Here is a 16,139-nt window from a genome sequence, read left to right as displayed (position 1 = left end):
CTTCTCCCTCTGCCTATGTCTCTGCCTCTCTCTCTCTCTCTCTCTCTCTCTGTGACTATCATAAATAAATAAAAATTAAAAAAAAATTTTTAAAAAAGTGAATGACAGTTATTTATCCCCTAGAAAGTGCTCAGTAGATGTCAAAAATCATACAAATTCTAAGATTTTGTTCCAAACACCTGGGGCAAAAACAAACCTATCTGTATGGCCCTCGGTGGATCACTTCTCTTAAAGCCTGTTTTGACATCTCTTAAAAGGGGGCGGTGGAAGTATTTGCTGCACGTGGGGTTGTCAAGATTAAATAACATAAAGGCACTAGGGTGGCTCAGTGGTTGAGCGTCTGCCTTTGGCTCAGGTAGTGATTCTAGGTCCTGAGATGGAGTCCTGCATCAGGCTCCCTGCGGGGAACCTGTTTCTCCCTTTGCCTATGTCTCTGCCTCTCTGTGTGTGTCTCTCATGAATAAATAAATAAAATCTTGAAGAAAAAAAAGATTAAATGACATAATGTACAGAAAATGTTTTACGTAGTACCTGACACACAGCAAACAATAAATAGTAGCCTTTTTAATGCTCATTACCATGATCATCATCATCATCATCATCATGTTTTACTTCCTTCAGATACCTGGTTATTTTTGAATAAAGTTCAGGCACTGTACATGAAAAATTTAGGAGAGCGTTTGAGGCTCCGTGTTGTTATCCTCTTCTCAAGAGGGTTTACCTTTTTTTTTTTTTTTAGATTTTATTTTTAAGTAATCTCTACACCCAACATGGGGCTTGAATTTACAACCCTGAGATAGAGAGTTGTGTGCTCTACTTATGAGCCAGCCAGGTGCCAGAAGGGTTTACTTTGTTGCAGGTGGCCTGGGCACCAGATCACCTCAATGAAACCAGAGATTGAGATGGTTTGAGAGGACCCGACGCTGGGTATTAGACCCAGTGATGACCGCTTCATTCTTATTCCAAGGATGGATCCTTTAGGGGTTTCTACTAAAAGTTTGGGGGATTTAGCTGACCCCCCCCCCGCCTTCATTATTTCTTCTGGATAATGCACAAATAAGCCTGGGGCGGTACCAGATTCCCCCTCCGTGTGCCTTTAACTCCGTTATGTGTCCCATTAGAGTCTTTCGGAAGCTCTGCTTAAATCTGTAGCCTTTGAGTCTCCTATTGCAGAATTGGCCGATCCTTTGGGGAGATGAGGCTCCAACTGCTGCACTCATCCCTCTGGGTTTTCTTTCTCCAGATCCTGATCCCGCAATTCCTCACTGCCTTATTGTGTTTGAATGTCTTAAGTATTTAGAAATATTTTGTCCCACTTTCCTACTCCTCAGCAGTAGGGTGATTCAGAATTATGTGATCTGCCATGACGGGAAGGGAGGTAGACTTTTAAAAACCAAGAGCGAAACTTCAACTCATCAGGTTATTTTCTTCCTGTCCTCTGAGCTCTCTCGTGGTTCCCATCTCAAAGACCAAGACCTTACAAGGGCTAAAGATGCTGACGTGGCCTGTCTTGCTGACAGGTCTCTGACCATATCTTCTGCCCTTCTTCCCCCCACTCATCTCCTCCAGCCGAGCTGGCCTGTGGCTCTTTCCAGCATGGGCAAAGCTCACCCCTGCTTCAGAGCCCTGTGCTCTTTGCTCTGCCCAGACCACTGTTTGCTCAGATCTCAGCAGGGCCAGCTCCCTTACATCCTATTGCTCTCCGTTCAAAAGTCATCTCATCAGTGGGCCACTCCCTGACCACCTTGCCCCAGCCCTGGCCTCCCATACCCCTTTCTTTGCTTTATTTCTCAACATACACTTACCACCCCCTAATCTTTATTTACTTGTGTTTGGTCTAGCTCCTCATTAGAATGTAAAGGCTTGGGGGCAGGGACTTTGTCCATCTTGTTCACTGTGAGATCTCCTGCTCTTAGAACAGTTCCTGGCCGGTGGTGGGTACGCAGTAAATTTGTTGAATACATGAAAGAACTCTGAAGGCTCTAGACAATTCCTCTCCCTTCTGGGTGGGTCCTGAGCCCGCACTAGAGGGAAGTGATTCTTTTCTGTTCAACCAACCTCTTTCCCTTCCACATGAAGCAATTTCCCTTGGAGACTTTCCAGTAACATACAGTGGTGTGCAAATGAAATAAAGTGGATAAAAGCCCTTTGAAAGTGGGAAGCCAGATGAGGGTCTTGGCTATCTGAGATCTGCTATCCTGGGGCTCCATTCTTGCGATCAGGGCTGTGATTCTAGAAGGGATACTGGTGGGAAAACCTGTTCGGGGACTCTACTCTGAGCCCCATCTTCCCACCACTTCCCTCCACATTTCCTCCCTCCTGTCTAAAGGAGAAATCCCCGTAGCGTGTGCCTCTAATGAGGAGAATGGGGCAGTGGGTGATTCATGGGGAAGTCTGTAGGGCTGCTTGGGGCTTATGACTCACAGCTTCTCATCTAATAGAAGAAGAATTAGATATCCATACAGAATCTCCTGGAAATGTCCTTTAGCAAGGTCTCTAGTGACCACTGGGGATTCTCCCCACAGAGCTTTCAGTAGCACCTTCCTGGCACTCAACACGCTGTGTAGATGAATGCTTTTTGCTCCATAAGTACAGATGGAAGGTGGGCAGCCCTGGTGGCCCAGTGGTTTGGCGCCGCCTTCAGCCTGGGGTGTGATCTTGGAGACCCAGGATCCAGTCCCACGTCGGGCTCCCTGCTTGGAGCCTGCTTCTCCCTCTGCCTGTGTCTGCCTCTCTCTCTCTGTGTGTCTGTCATGAATAAATAAATAAATAAAATCTTTGGAAGGAAAAAAGGAAGGGAGGCAAAGAGACGGGGAAGAGAGACGGAGGTGGGGGAAGGGCATCTGCCTCCCCCATCAGACTGTGAGCCACTGAGATGGGATCATGCCCTTTTCATTCCTATGTCTCCAGCTTCCAATGCAAGGCTTGGCATATAGCTGGGGAAGTGAATGGTTATATAAATGAAGAAATATCTGGGGGGTTTTGAGGGACTTCATTCTATGATATTTCCACCCTGATAGAGTCTGAAGGCAGTGGCAGGAGGGGGTTGTCAGTGGCAGCCAGATTGGGCTGTCATGTCCACTATGAATGATACTAGAGAGGCTAAGGTGGATGGTACTGTTTGATATAGGTGCTCCAGCCCACAGTCCAGTCATGAAACCAGCCCCTACTGAGCTAACTCAGGCCAGACCCTGTGTTAGACACTGGACCACAGGGATGGAGAAGCCACGGTCCCTGAACTTGGGCTCTCCGGGCAAGGAGCAGAGATTCATGGGTTGACCCAGGATTTTAGTGCAGTGGTCTGACAGGGAGGTGGCGAGGTGGGGACAGGGCAGGGGGCAGGGAGATGTGGGGGTGGAGGGTGCTCAGAGCAGGTGGAGGGGAGAACAAGGAGGAAGGGCTTTCTGCAGGGGGTGATCCTTGAGCCCTAGAAGCCAGGGGACATGGCAGAGAAAGGCCTCCTGTCCTCAGGGTGGTGAGGAACGATCTGAAGCCAGTTTATTACTCAGTAAATTTTATGGAAGGAAGAAAGGCCCCAGACTTGTCCCAAGACTGACCCACTTGCCCTAGAAGTAACTTCCCAAGAGCCCTCATGAGAGCCCCTATACTTGTCCCCCTCTCTTACAAAATGGACCAGAGCCTTGTGCCTCCTATGGTGTGCTTTTTTTTTTTTTTTTTTTTTTAAGCAGGCTTCAGGCCCAGTGTGAAGTCCAATGTGGGGCTCGGACTCATGACTCTGAGATCAAGACCTGAGCGGAGATCAAGAGTCGGATGCTTAACTGTCTGAGCCACTGAGGCACCCCAGTGGGCATTTCAAAGTGTGGGCACCACAGTACCCTGAGTGAGGCCAAGGGAATGACCCTCAAGGAAGAAAATCTGAAAAGCATTAGCTAGGACCTTGGCTGTAGACTCCTCTCAATGTGATCATTGGATGAATTGTTTGGGCTGTTTTCCTTTCACTGCAGGCAAAGGAAGGGTTGCCACAGGCTTGGCTTGCCACCCTCCATCACATTGTCATCACCACCACCAACAGCTAATACTTTCTGAGCAGGGCCAGTGGCTTCAGGTGGGAACTTTATGTTCTAGCCCCAAGTGTAGTGTTTCTTTGCTGTGTGACCCTCAGCAAGTTACCTAGCCTCTCTGGTTTCCTACTCATAAAATGTGGAGAAGACAAACTCACCATGGACCTGAAACCTATAGAGTACAGTGTCTCATGAAGGGGAGATAACTTTATTGGGACTGCCTTGTTCCCCCCAGCACAGAGTGAGCCATTTGGACTCCCACTCATACTGACTTTGGATGTGATGGGGCACAGCTAGCATTGAACCTTGGCTACTCTACTAATGCTGTTTCCCTAGTGTAAAGGGCCCTGCAGTCTTGGAGACACAAGACCTGAGGTCCCATTTGGACCATTGCTCACCATGTTGCAAAGTCTGTAAGAGACTAGGGACTACTTTGTTTCTAATATCAGGCCAGAGCTAGTGCCTAACTTAGCCATGATAGCTCAGCGGGGGAGAAGGTAAGGGAAGTCTCTTAATTTATTGAGTGCCTACTAGGACTATTTGCTTTACATATGTGATTTATTTAATGCTCCCCACTGGCCTCTCTGGCAAGGCCAATTATTATTATTATGTCACAAAGAGTAGTTACCAAGGATTGGAACAGTTGACACCTTGCCTAGAGCCACACATTGGGCTACACACAGTGTCTGGTCCCAGGCCCAAATCTGTCAGGGTTTTTCCTCTGCACCAGGCAAGACAAGAACGAGTCCTGGCCTCATTCTGAGGCCCACCATCCTGCTTTAAGATTAGGGGAGGTGGAAAGTGCTAATGATAAAGAACTGGACGAGACTTTTCCACTAGGGCTCCTGGGAAGGGGGTTTATGTAATCTTGTGTCCTCGGCACCCTCAATAAATTCACAGACCATGATTAAACTATGTAAGGCATAGATGGCTGGTTGCCCCCAGTATCTGTTCTTCTTCCTTAGTAGTAGATTTTTAGCCAGGTGTATGTTTTACATTTCCCAGTTTCCCTTGCAGCCAGCTGTGGACATTTGAATATAGGCATAGGTGTGTAATTTCCAGAGAGTGTTCTTAAAGAGAGGGGAAATGTTTTTCTTCCCCCTTTCCTTCATCTTGTTGTCTGAAACACAGATGTGATGGCTGGGGCTAAAACAGCCATTTTAAACCATGAGGCAATGTTGGGCATGATGGCAGAACAGCAAAATAAAGGAGTCTGAGTCCCTGAGGACTGTTGGGGGATAAATCTCCATGGAATTTTTATACTTCTTGTGATAACTTTTGTCCGAAGACATTTTTTTCAAGAACGTTTGTATGGCAAATAGTTGAGGAAAACAGAGATAAGAGAACAGATTTTTTTCCTAACCAGGATAATAAAGAATATTATTCTCCAGAACAAATGTTGGTGAGATTTCCTAGTAGTTTTTTTTTTAGAAGATTGAGAGTTTTCTAAACTCAGTGTGTTTCAGTTCTGACACAAACTCAGTGTGCACAGCATCCACCTGGGTCTCCTGTATTGGCCCCATGGAATTTAGGGACCAGGGAGGACCAGTGTAAACATGAACCTCGTGCTGCCTGCTGTGCTCTAATGAAATCCTTTTCTCTGACCCAGGAGGCCTGTGTCTTCTGCAAGCATCTGGAGACTATGGTGGGCTCACTTGGTAGTTTGCAAGTAGGAAGGACATCTTGGACCCTTTGTGTTTCTAACAAGGACTTCAAGGAACAGGGCACAATCTTTGGCTCTAGTGAGCTTTTCTTCCCTGCCTTTTCCTAACTTTATTGTGATAAAATTTACCTCAATAAATGCATCTATTTTAAGTTTAAAGTTAATGAACTTTGACATATTCATGCAGTTTCATATATATGCCTGCCAACACATCCAAGATATAGAGCATATCCATCCAAAAAATTCCCTCATACCTCTTCCCAGTCAATCCCTACTCCCTAACTCAGCCAGCCAGGGATATGCTTTTTGTCACCATAGATTAAATTTGTGGTTTCTAGACTTTCACATAAATGGAATCATATAGTATTCTTTCTCTTGTTGTGTCTGGCTTCTTCCATTTAGCATAATTTTAAAAGATTAGTCTATCAGTCTATCTTGTTTTATACATCAGTAGGTTTTTTTCTTCCTTTCCTTGGTACCCATATCTTTTCCCAACCCACAGATGCCTGTATTTATTATTGTGGCCTTTTTTTCTTTTCTTTTTGAAGTAACACTCAGTGCTATATTCATTTCAGGTGAACACTATAATGATTCAGTAGTCCTATACATTATTCAGTGCTTATCATGCACTGAATACTCTTAATCCCCTTTATCTATTTCATCCATCCACCCCCCACCATGTATCAGCAGTTTGAGAAAAATTATTTAAATAGGCTTTATTTTTTAGAGCAGTTTTAAGTTCACAGAAAAATTGAGCAGAAAGCACAGCAAGTTTCCAACACCACCTGTCCCCACACAGGAACAACCTCCTGCCCTATCAACATATCACACCAATGTGGGACATTTGTTACAATTGATCACCCTAAATCCATAGTTTTCACTAGGGGTCATTCTTGGTGTGGTGCATTCTATGGGTTTGAATGAATGTATGATGACATGTATCCATCATCATAGTATCATGATGGCTACAGTATGTAGCCTTTTCAGACTGGTTTCTTTCATTTAGTAGCCTGCATTTTAGTTTCCTCTCTGTCTTTTTGTGGCTTCATAGCCCATCCTTTTTAGTGCTGAATAATACTCCCTTGTCTGGATGTACCATAGTCAATCTATCCATTCACCCACACAAGGACATCTTCGCTGCTTCCAAATTTTGGCAATTATGAATAAATAATTACATATGTAATTCATAAATACTGTTAAAAATAATTATGAATAAAGCTGCTATAAACATCCATGTGTAGGTTTTGGTGGACATAAGTTTTTAGCTTCATTGGGTGAGTATCAGCAAGCCCGATTACCGGGTGGTATTGTAAGAGCATGTTTGTTTTTGTGAGAAATGATGAACTGTCCTCCAAGGTGGCGGTGCCATCTTATATTCCCCCGCAATGAATGAAAGTTCTTGTCGCTTTCATCCTCACCAGCATTTTGTGCTGTGTTTTGGATTTTGGGCATTCTAATAGACATGTAGTGGTATCTGGCTTTACCTTGTGATTCTCTAATGACATATTTGCCATCCTTATATCTTCTTTGGTAAGGTGTCTTTTCACATCTTTGGCAATTTAAAAAAATCCAGTAGCTTGTTTTTTTCTTATTGAACATCAAGTTTTTTTGTAAATTTTGGATAACAGTCCTTTATAAGATGTGTCTTTTGCAAGTATTTTCTCCCAAGCTGTGGCTTGTCTCTTCTTTCTCTTGAATCTGGTGAGCTTTTATGTGTGAGAGAAAATTATATTTCTGTATTCCCATGTTGTTTAAACTATTGTTATGCTGGGCATGTCTTGCACTGGAAATGAATTTTAACTTATACATGAAGTTAAAGGTTCCAGCGGCTTCCATGCATGTATTTTTGCTCCCTGTCTGCGCTGTAAGTGCCTGCGGGGGAGGGGCTATGTCATCTTGTTTATGGTTGCAGTCCCAGGCCTAGTACAGGCCTGGCACATAGTAGGTTCTAAAGAAATATTTTGGATAATGAATGGATGAGGGTGTCTGGCTGTGAATTGATGCCCTTCCTGGTTGCTCAGGTTTTGTCAGACCCTGGTGGGCAGTTCTCCTTTCTCTGCTTTTCCAACAGCGATAGGGAGGTGGCCTCTGGTCCTTGGGGGACTGGTTGCGGAACACACTCCTTCTTCCGCTTCTGTTTCCCTCACAGAACATAGGCAGGCAGGCTAGGGTGGGATTCAGGCAGCAGAACAGGGAGCACAGGCCATGTTTCTGCTCCAGCATGTGGCAGTGGCCCCAGGCATACTGGCCTCTCAGCCCTGGCCCCTCCTGCTGGGTGCAACACTTTTCTGCCTTCTTCCCCCTTAGATCAGAGCTGTGAAGCTCAGGCCAGGAGGCTGGGCAGGAAGCTGGAGCCCCCACAGATGCTCCCAAGCATCCTCCTTCTCTGTTGGCTTTGGGTTCTCACCGGCTCGATGGAAAGCAGGTAGGGGGCAGATATCAAATCTTGGGAATTGAAGGTAGTTTGAAGATAGTTTGAAAATGCATATTCAGGGGATCCCTGGGTGGCGCAGCGGTTTAGCGCCTGCCTTTGGCCCAGGGCGCGATCCTGGAGACCCGGGATCGAATCCCACGTCGGGCTCCCAGTGCATGGAGCCTGCTTCTCCCTCTGCCTCTCTCTCTCTCTCTCTCTCTCTCTCTGTGTGACTATCATAAATAAATAAAAAAAAAAAAAAAAAGAAAATGCATATTCAACTTTTTTTTTTTTTTTTTTAAACCCTGTGTACCACCAGCAAAAAGCAAGTTTGACCAAAATCTTCTTAGGGGTGGGGTAGGGGTTGTGGATAAATTGAAGCAAAGGTATTAAAGATTTGGAAACATTGCCTTAAGAATGGAGACACATTTGCATAGTGAAAATGAGGGGGATCCCTGGGTGGCGCAGCGGTTTGGCGCCTGCCTTTGGCCCAGGGCGCGATCCTGGAGACCCGGGATCGAGTCCCACATCGGGCGCCCAGTGCATGGAGCGTGCTTCTCCCTCTGCCTATGTCTCTGCCTCTGTCTCTCTCTCTTTGTGACTATCATAAATAAATAAAAATTAAAAAAAAAATGAAAATGAGATGCCTGGCATAAGTGTGTGTGTGTGTGTGTGGCTGTTTAGTGGGTGCACAGGTGCAGGTAGGCACAGAGGGAACAGCTGTGTGTTTCTGTCTGCATGAGCCCCGCTGAGGCCCTTGTGTGATTGCTCAGGTGTGAACACATGTGATGTACCATCTTTTCTGGATGGAGGGGAAGGCCATGTTATGGGATGGAGGAGGGGACATCTCTGAGTGGACGGCCAGGGTGGTCCTGCCTAAGTGGGAGCCAGCCTCTTCTGTGTCGGCTGAACTTGGTCAACCAGGCCAGCAGAGCTCATGGTCATTTAAGGTGGTGGTTGGTGCAGGCAGCTCATTGGGTGGCAGGCCACCGGGGGCCAAGATGGTGCAGGGCTTCCGGGGGGGCCTGGGAGCTATTTTTAGTGGCCTGGGCTAACTCCCAAATCCTGCTGACTATTTCTGGCAGCAGAAGACTGCCCTGAAGGATGTGGAAAATTTTCATGTTAAGAATGTCTGGTTTCCCTTTGGCTGTGCAAGGTCAGAGCTGGGAGACCAGGACAAAGGGCTTGAGGCCTGAGGCCTTCTGGGAAAATTCACCAGCACTTAGAGCATGAAATGGCTATATTACTGCCCTCTGGACAGTGGCATGGACTTTTAAAAACACCAGAGTCATTGTGGGTAACCATCTGTCCTGGTTCGCCTGGGCTGTCCTAGTTTTAGCACCAAAAGGGCATCCAGGACATCTTTCAGACCCAGGTAAACTGGGACAGTTGGTCCCAGTCAATTAAGTGCCATTTCAACCTCTTTTGGTTCAAGAAGTGAATTAATAAGAATAAGAATTGAATTACCTGCATCATCTTCCAGCCAGTTTATAATTAACCTATGCAGTTAGCACTATCACTCTAGGAAGCTGAGGCGCGGGGAGGTAAAGCAACCTGCCTATTGCAGAACAACTAACTAGCTGAGTGGTTGGCCAGGATTTCAATTTTGCTGTTCTGGGGCCAGAGCCCCCTCAGTTATGCTGCTCAGAAATAGCATGCTTTTAGATCCAGGAAAATCTGGGTTCATTCACTTTCTAGCTAGACACTTAACTTGGGATAAATAATACCTATTTGGCCAGGTTGTCATGAGGATTACATGGGAAAGTGTCATTGCACGAGGCCTGGCATTAGTAGGTGCTTGGGAAGTACTGGCTTTGTTCTCCTCTGCTGTCCCTTTTGCAATGGTAAGACCTGGCTGTGTGGATCTGCTGGTCTACGTTGTTCTGAGGCCAACCCCTTACAGTCTGCACAGAGTGGCTCCTGGACACCAGAGGCCTCTGACTTGCCGCCCTCTTGGGCTCCCATGCCAGGCAGTGAGGGAGGGAAGCAAGACTGCAGTGAGAGAGAACCAGCGCTGGCTAGCCCCCACCCCGCTTCCACCCTATTGGCCTTGGCCTCTCTGTTCCCTGGCCTCCACTTTCCTCAGCTGTAGAATGGGGTAGTGAGCCCACAATGGGGGGGGTGGGGTTCAGAGAGGTCACGTGGGACCTGCTGTCCCCTATCCCATCCCCCCCTCCCCGAGGTCACCCCTCTCCAGACAGTTCCAGAGCATGAGTGACCCCGTGAGGGTGGTAGGGCTGGGGCTGTGGATGGGGGCACGGGAGGTGCGGACGTGCGTGCACAGCCTGGCATGAATGGAATGTGCTGGCCCCGCTGAGACTTGCTGTTCCTTCCGCAGGCCCCACGTCAGCGCCCAGCAGGAAGGGCCAGGCAGCCTTGCGTTCCCAGCCGCCCTCCTGGCTGGGGAAGTGGCTGAACAATAGAGCCACCCGAGGGACCATGCCTGTGTGTGTGTGTGTATGGTATGTGTGGTGTGTCTATGTGGTGGGGTGTGTGTGTGGTGTGGTGTGTGTGTGTGGTGTATGTGAGGTGTGGAGAGGGATGTGGGAGGGTGTTGTGTGGGATGTGTGTGAGGAGGTGTATGTAGCAGGGGAAGTAAGGTGTGTGTGGTGGTGTGTGGTGGGACGTGTGTGTGGTGTGTGAGGTGTGGGTGTGGTAGGTGTGTGCGGGAGGGTAGTGTATAGTGTGTGTATGTGGTGGGGGTGTGGAGGGGTATGGTGTATGTATGTAGTGGGATGTGTGTGTGGTGTAGGTGTGATGGGTGTGTGTGAGAGGGTGGGTTATGTGTGGGAGGTGTGTGTATGGTGTGCAGGGGGATGGCATGTGGGATGTGTCTGTTTGGTGGGATGTGTGTACATGGAGTGTGGTGTGTGTGGCAGGAGGTGGGGGTGGGGAGCAAGGAGGTGTGGTTATATATATATGTGGGTGTGTATGGTGTGAGTATGTGCTGTGGGAGGGTATGTGTGGGTGGGTATGGTATGTGTGTGGGGTGTGTATGTGTGTGTGTGTGTGTGTGTGTGTAAGGAAGAACAAAGAGAGGCCCCCTTACTGGGTTCAGTAGGGTAGTCAGTCACGACCACATTCTCTCATCTCGTATCCAGAGACACCCTGGGAGGGAGGCACTAGCACCCTCACTGCACAGGAAACTGGTGCAGAGGTGGCTACAAGGTGGGTGTGTATGCTGCTTGGCCCTGCTGGCTTCCGCCACCTTCCAGCAGTGCTTTTGGGCTGAGATTGGGGCAGGGGAGAGGCTGAAAACCCTTGTTGTGTGCCCTGGTTCTGCAGTTCATAGAAAGCATGCATGGACACAGCCTCTGATAAGAGAACTGAGCTCTCTGCACATACCGGAATAAGGCTGTGAGTTCACCAACAGCCCCCCATTTTACAGGTGGCCAACAGAGGCTCAGAATAATGTGTCTACTTATACTGCAAATACATATTTATTGTACCAAGAAGGAATTTTTTTAAAAAAGGTTTTATTTATTTATTCATGAGAGACACAGAGAGAGAGAGAGAGAGGGGGAAAGAGAGAAAGAAGCAGAGACACAGGCAGAGGGAGAAGCAGGCCCCATGCAGGGAGCCCAACGTGGGACTCGATCCTGGGTCTCCAGGATCACACCCTGGGCTGAAGGCAGAGCTAAACTGTTGAGCCTCCCCGGCTGCCCCCAAGAAGGACTTAAGTTCCTAAAGAAAATAAAAGAATTACAATTAATCTTACCTTTTCTATATAATTGGTACCTCAGGGTAATCAAATGGTTACACACACACACCACAATCAAATGGATGCTGGGAAGTTTCTATTTATAGATTTAAACCTGCTTAAAAGTGTAGAAGGAATGATAGAATTAGAGACAATATCGTGAACCTCTAATGGATGATTTGGGCAGCACAAAAAGACAGGATGAGCCTCCTGATGGAAAAACATGCATCACCCATGATGTGGTCTTGCCTCAAACTTAAACCCAAATCTCATTGAGCCCCTAGATTTGTACAAATTATAGGAACTACAGGGGACAGAGGAACATGTTAAATGGCACCCCAGGGATGCATTCACTTTCAAATGCTGACAAATGTAGACAGACAGCTGCTTTCTTCTACAGATAAATTGCAAATGAGAGAGAAACAGCAATTAAGTAAACAAACAGAGGGGGAATCGAAAGAGTAAGGGGAGATTTGGAGACACATCCAACAACCACCAGTTGTAGACCTTATTTAGAATTCTGAGATAAACAGATTGTCAAACAACTAAAGAAACTCCAATAGATGAAAACCACTTATGAAATAAGAAATTTGAATAGATCCCTAAGAATAGCCTGGCTGGGGCCTAGGGATCTACTTTAAACAATGCTCCTAGACGGAATTCTTGGGATCAGCTTTAAGACTCCTAACTTCTGGGATGCCTGGGTGGCTCAGCGGTTGAGCATCTGCCTTCAGATTAGGTCATGATCCCGGAGTCCCAGGATCAAGTCCCATATCAGGCTCCCTGCATGGAGCCTGCTTCTCCCTCTGCCCCCACCCCCTCTCTCCATGTCTCTCGTGAATAAATAAATAAAATCTTAAAAAAAAAAGAAAGACTCCTAACTTCTTTGGGTAAAATGGAAACTGCCCCAGGGCACCGATACCTGCCTGCCTCCTCCCCCTGCATACTCCAGCAGACAGGCATTCACTGGCATTTGTGGGAGGAGGGAGAGATGGCTTTCTCTATTCTGTCCTCTCCACTCAGGGTCATCTTTTTTTAGCACATGCATCTTGTAGGTAGCCAGGATCTGTTCTTTTTGTCTGCTCAGAATTCAGTGTTTAAAATTAGACCCCTTGAGCCAGGGGCTGCTGTGATCTTGCTCCCTGGGAAACAGTGTAAACAACGAGCTCCAGTTGCTGGGACATAGCACATGTGTCCAAATCTGGGGCGGCCCTGGATGGGGATTGATGTCCCCACCCCTCTAAGGACAGCCAGCTGAAGTCCAGCAGGAGCCCTTGAGCCAGGATCTTAGTGGCGGGGGCTGGGATGTGAGCCCTGTGTTGTCTTTTCTGGATGGTCTTTCCATTTTAAAGTTGGAGAAATGGTGTTGCCGGGAGCCTTGCCCAAAGTCAAACAGCAAGTTTTTTTAATTATTATTTTTATATCTTATTTTTAATATAGTAAATATTATCATATATAAAATAACTATTATATAATAAATGAATAAAACAATATTTTTATCATGTGTATTAATTCATACATATTGGCTTTTGAAAAATTCCTATTTAAAATGGTTGGCTTTCATTTTAATGGGTTAGGCCATGTCCATGGCAAAAGATTCAAAAGTGGGACACCTGGGTGGCTCAGTGGTTGAGTGTCTGTCTTCAGCTCAGGGCATGATCCCAGGGTCCTGGGATTGAGTCCCACATCAGGCTCCCCATGGGGAACCTGCTTCTCCCTCTGCCTATGTCTCTGCCTCTCTCTGTGTGTCTCTCATGAATAAATAAAATCTTTAAAAAAAAAAAAAAGATGCAAAAGTACCCAGGAATCTGATCTGTGATAAGTGACTCCTTTCCATACCTAATCCTAGTCTCCTAATTCTCCTTTTGAGGAACTGATAGCAGTTTCTCATGTGTCCTTCCAGAGATGGTCTGGCTAGCCTTTCCCATTGGGGTTTCATGAGAGAACTAGGTCTGAAAGCCCCATGGAATCATTGTGTGTTAGCCTTTCTCCTCTGCATCCCATATGGTTCCAGTCATGAACCGCTCTTGAGTGAACTGAGAATTTTCTCATGTCATTTTCCATGTTTGGGGTCAGATCTTGACCCCCAGCTGGTCAATTAAACAAACTGTTCCATACTTTTCTTTTCCCCTTACTTTATCTTGGAGATGGCATATTGTTCCCACATGGAGAGCTGCCTCTTTGTTATGGCTGTGGAGTACCCCACCATGGAGATGTAGGCATCTGTGAGATGAACCCCTAGAGGAACAGGACCTTACTGATTGATGTCAGACCTGGTCCTACTGCCCAGGCTTCTGGGGCCAGGATAAAAAGATTTTGCAGCCCAGTATGGGAACCTGACTTGGTTGTGCCATCTGTGAGTTAAAGGAAGGGAAGAAGAATTCCAGAAATTCAAGGAAGAAAGTGAACAGTTATTCTGGACCTACTACATGTTAGGCATTTCCATGTTGGCTTCTTTAATTCTCACCAAAGCCCTGTGAGGAGGGTTCCCATTTTACTGAAGAAACTAAGAGAGGTTAAGTCGCTTGCTCTGGGAGCACATAGTGGGTGAATAGCAAAACTGGAATTTGACCCCCAGTGATTCTGAATCCAGAGCTTGTGCCTTTTTTGCTCTACCGTCTGATGGGGCTGCAAGTGTTTTTAGAATGGCCAAGGGTCAGGCTGGCCTGTTGCCCACCTCCAGAGGGCAATGTGTCATTCACATTGTAGTCTGTGCGCTCGGTATCCCCAGCACTGCACAGTGCGTGCACATGGCGACGTGCTGAGATGCTCATGCTCTGCTCTCAGCAGCAGCAAAATCACTAAACACAATCGCCGCCTTTAAGACCATGCAACAGCCAATCACCTAATTCATGAATTGTTTTTCTCTGTGTTCATTAAGAAATCATTAGTAGATACTAATCATATCAAAGTTGAGAAAGAGGCTGTTTTCTACTCTCCAGGCACTTTCAATTACCATAATTTAGAGATGCTTTGTGGTTGATGAGGAGGACTGGACTGACCCTGCTGGGCTGAGGATTGGGAAAGCTTCTTAGAGCAGGAGGCAGATGGCTGGGTCCTGAAGGATGAGCAGGAGTTTGCCAGGTGGAAGAGGGCTGAAGGGGAAGTGAGTGGGGAGGAAGGGCATTTCAAGCAGAGAGAATGGCCAGCTGAAGGCACAAGCCGTGAAATAAGCAGGCCCATCTGGAACTGCAAGTGGTTCCCTATGACTTGGGTGCAGGGAGTATGGGAGAAAGTGGGAGAAGGTAGAGGACCCTTGGAGGGGGTGAAAACACACACATGTACACATGGGCAAAGAAAGGAACACTGAAGTCCTGGACTTGGGTTTATTTATTTTATTATTTTTATTTTTGTTTTTAAGATTTTATTCATTTATTCATGAGAGACACAGAGGCAAAGACACAGGCAGAGGGAGAGGCAGGCTCCCTGTGGGGAACCTGATACAAGACTCTATCCCAGGACCTCAGGATTGTGAGCTGAAGGCAGACACTCCCAGGCATCCCCCGACTTGGGTTTAAATCCTGGTCTTCACTCTAAGACCTTGGGCAAGCCCTCCCCCACTCTGGGCCTCTTGTCTGCATGTTGAGGGAGGGAAAGAGTCCTTGTAATGTTCACTGTGGGGGTCCTTGGTTGGGATTGTGTGTGCTGAGCCTTGAGCACACAGGTCACTTGGCTGTCTTTAGCAATGTATGTGTACCTCACTTGCCATGACCCTCCCTCCTGTGGCCTGGCCCAGCCAGTCAACCTGGGAACTCCTAGGGTGTGGATAGAGGCATGGTGGGGCAGGGGAAGGACGGGGCTGGTTGAGCCAGTCTGGGAACTGGATGGGCCGGGTGTTCGGACAGCTGAGAGACTCCTTCCCATCATCCATGGGGTGGCTCAGCCCACCACACACTGCTGTGAGGGTGGGACCAGGGCAGTGGGAGCCAGAATAAGGAAGCCAGGTATTGAGTACCTACTGTGAGCCAGTCTTGTGCCCAGACATCCATTCACACTATCTCCTTCACTCTCACCAAGGTCCCATGCACAAATAAAGTCCCTTGTGGAATGGGCCTTATTCCCATTTCACAGATGAAGGAAACCATGACCCCAGTTTGCACAGATAAAAGAAGCTTCAAGCCCACAGCCAGAGACTGAGCTCTTTCTGTTCTTCATCTATTCTTCACTGGTTTCTTTAGCTCCACTTCGGGCTCATGATAAAATGAGGCAGGGGTCAGCATTCACTGCCCTTCATGGTTTAGGTGACTGCTAAGCTCAAGGTAAAGGTAGTACCTAGGGTATTTCCTCCAAATCAACCTCTTGTGCTTGACGCTCTAGCATTGCCTATTTTAGGCCTTCATA

This window comes from Vulpes lagopus, chromosome 3 (genome assembly GCF_018345385.1).
Source record: "Vulpes lagopus strain Blue_001 chromosome 3, ASM1834538v1, whole genome shotgun sequence".
Taxonomy (NCBI): Eukaryota; Metazoa; Chordata; class Mammalia; order Carnivora; family Canidae; genus Vulpes; species Vulpes lagopus.
The sequence above is the reverse complement of the archived record's forward strand: the minus strand, read 5'-3'. Positions refer to the sequence as shown.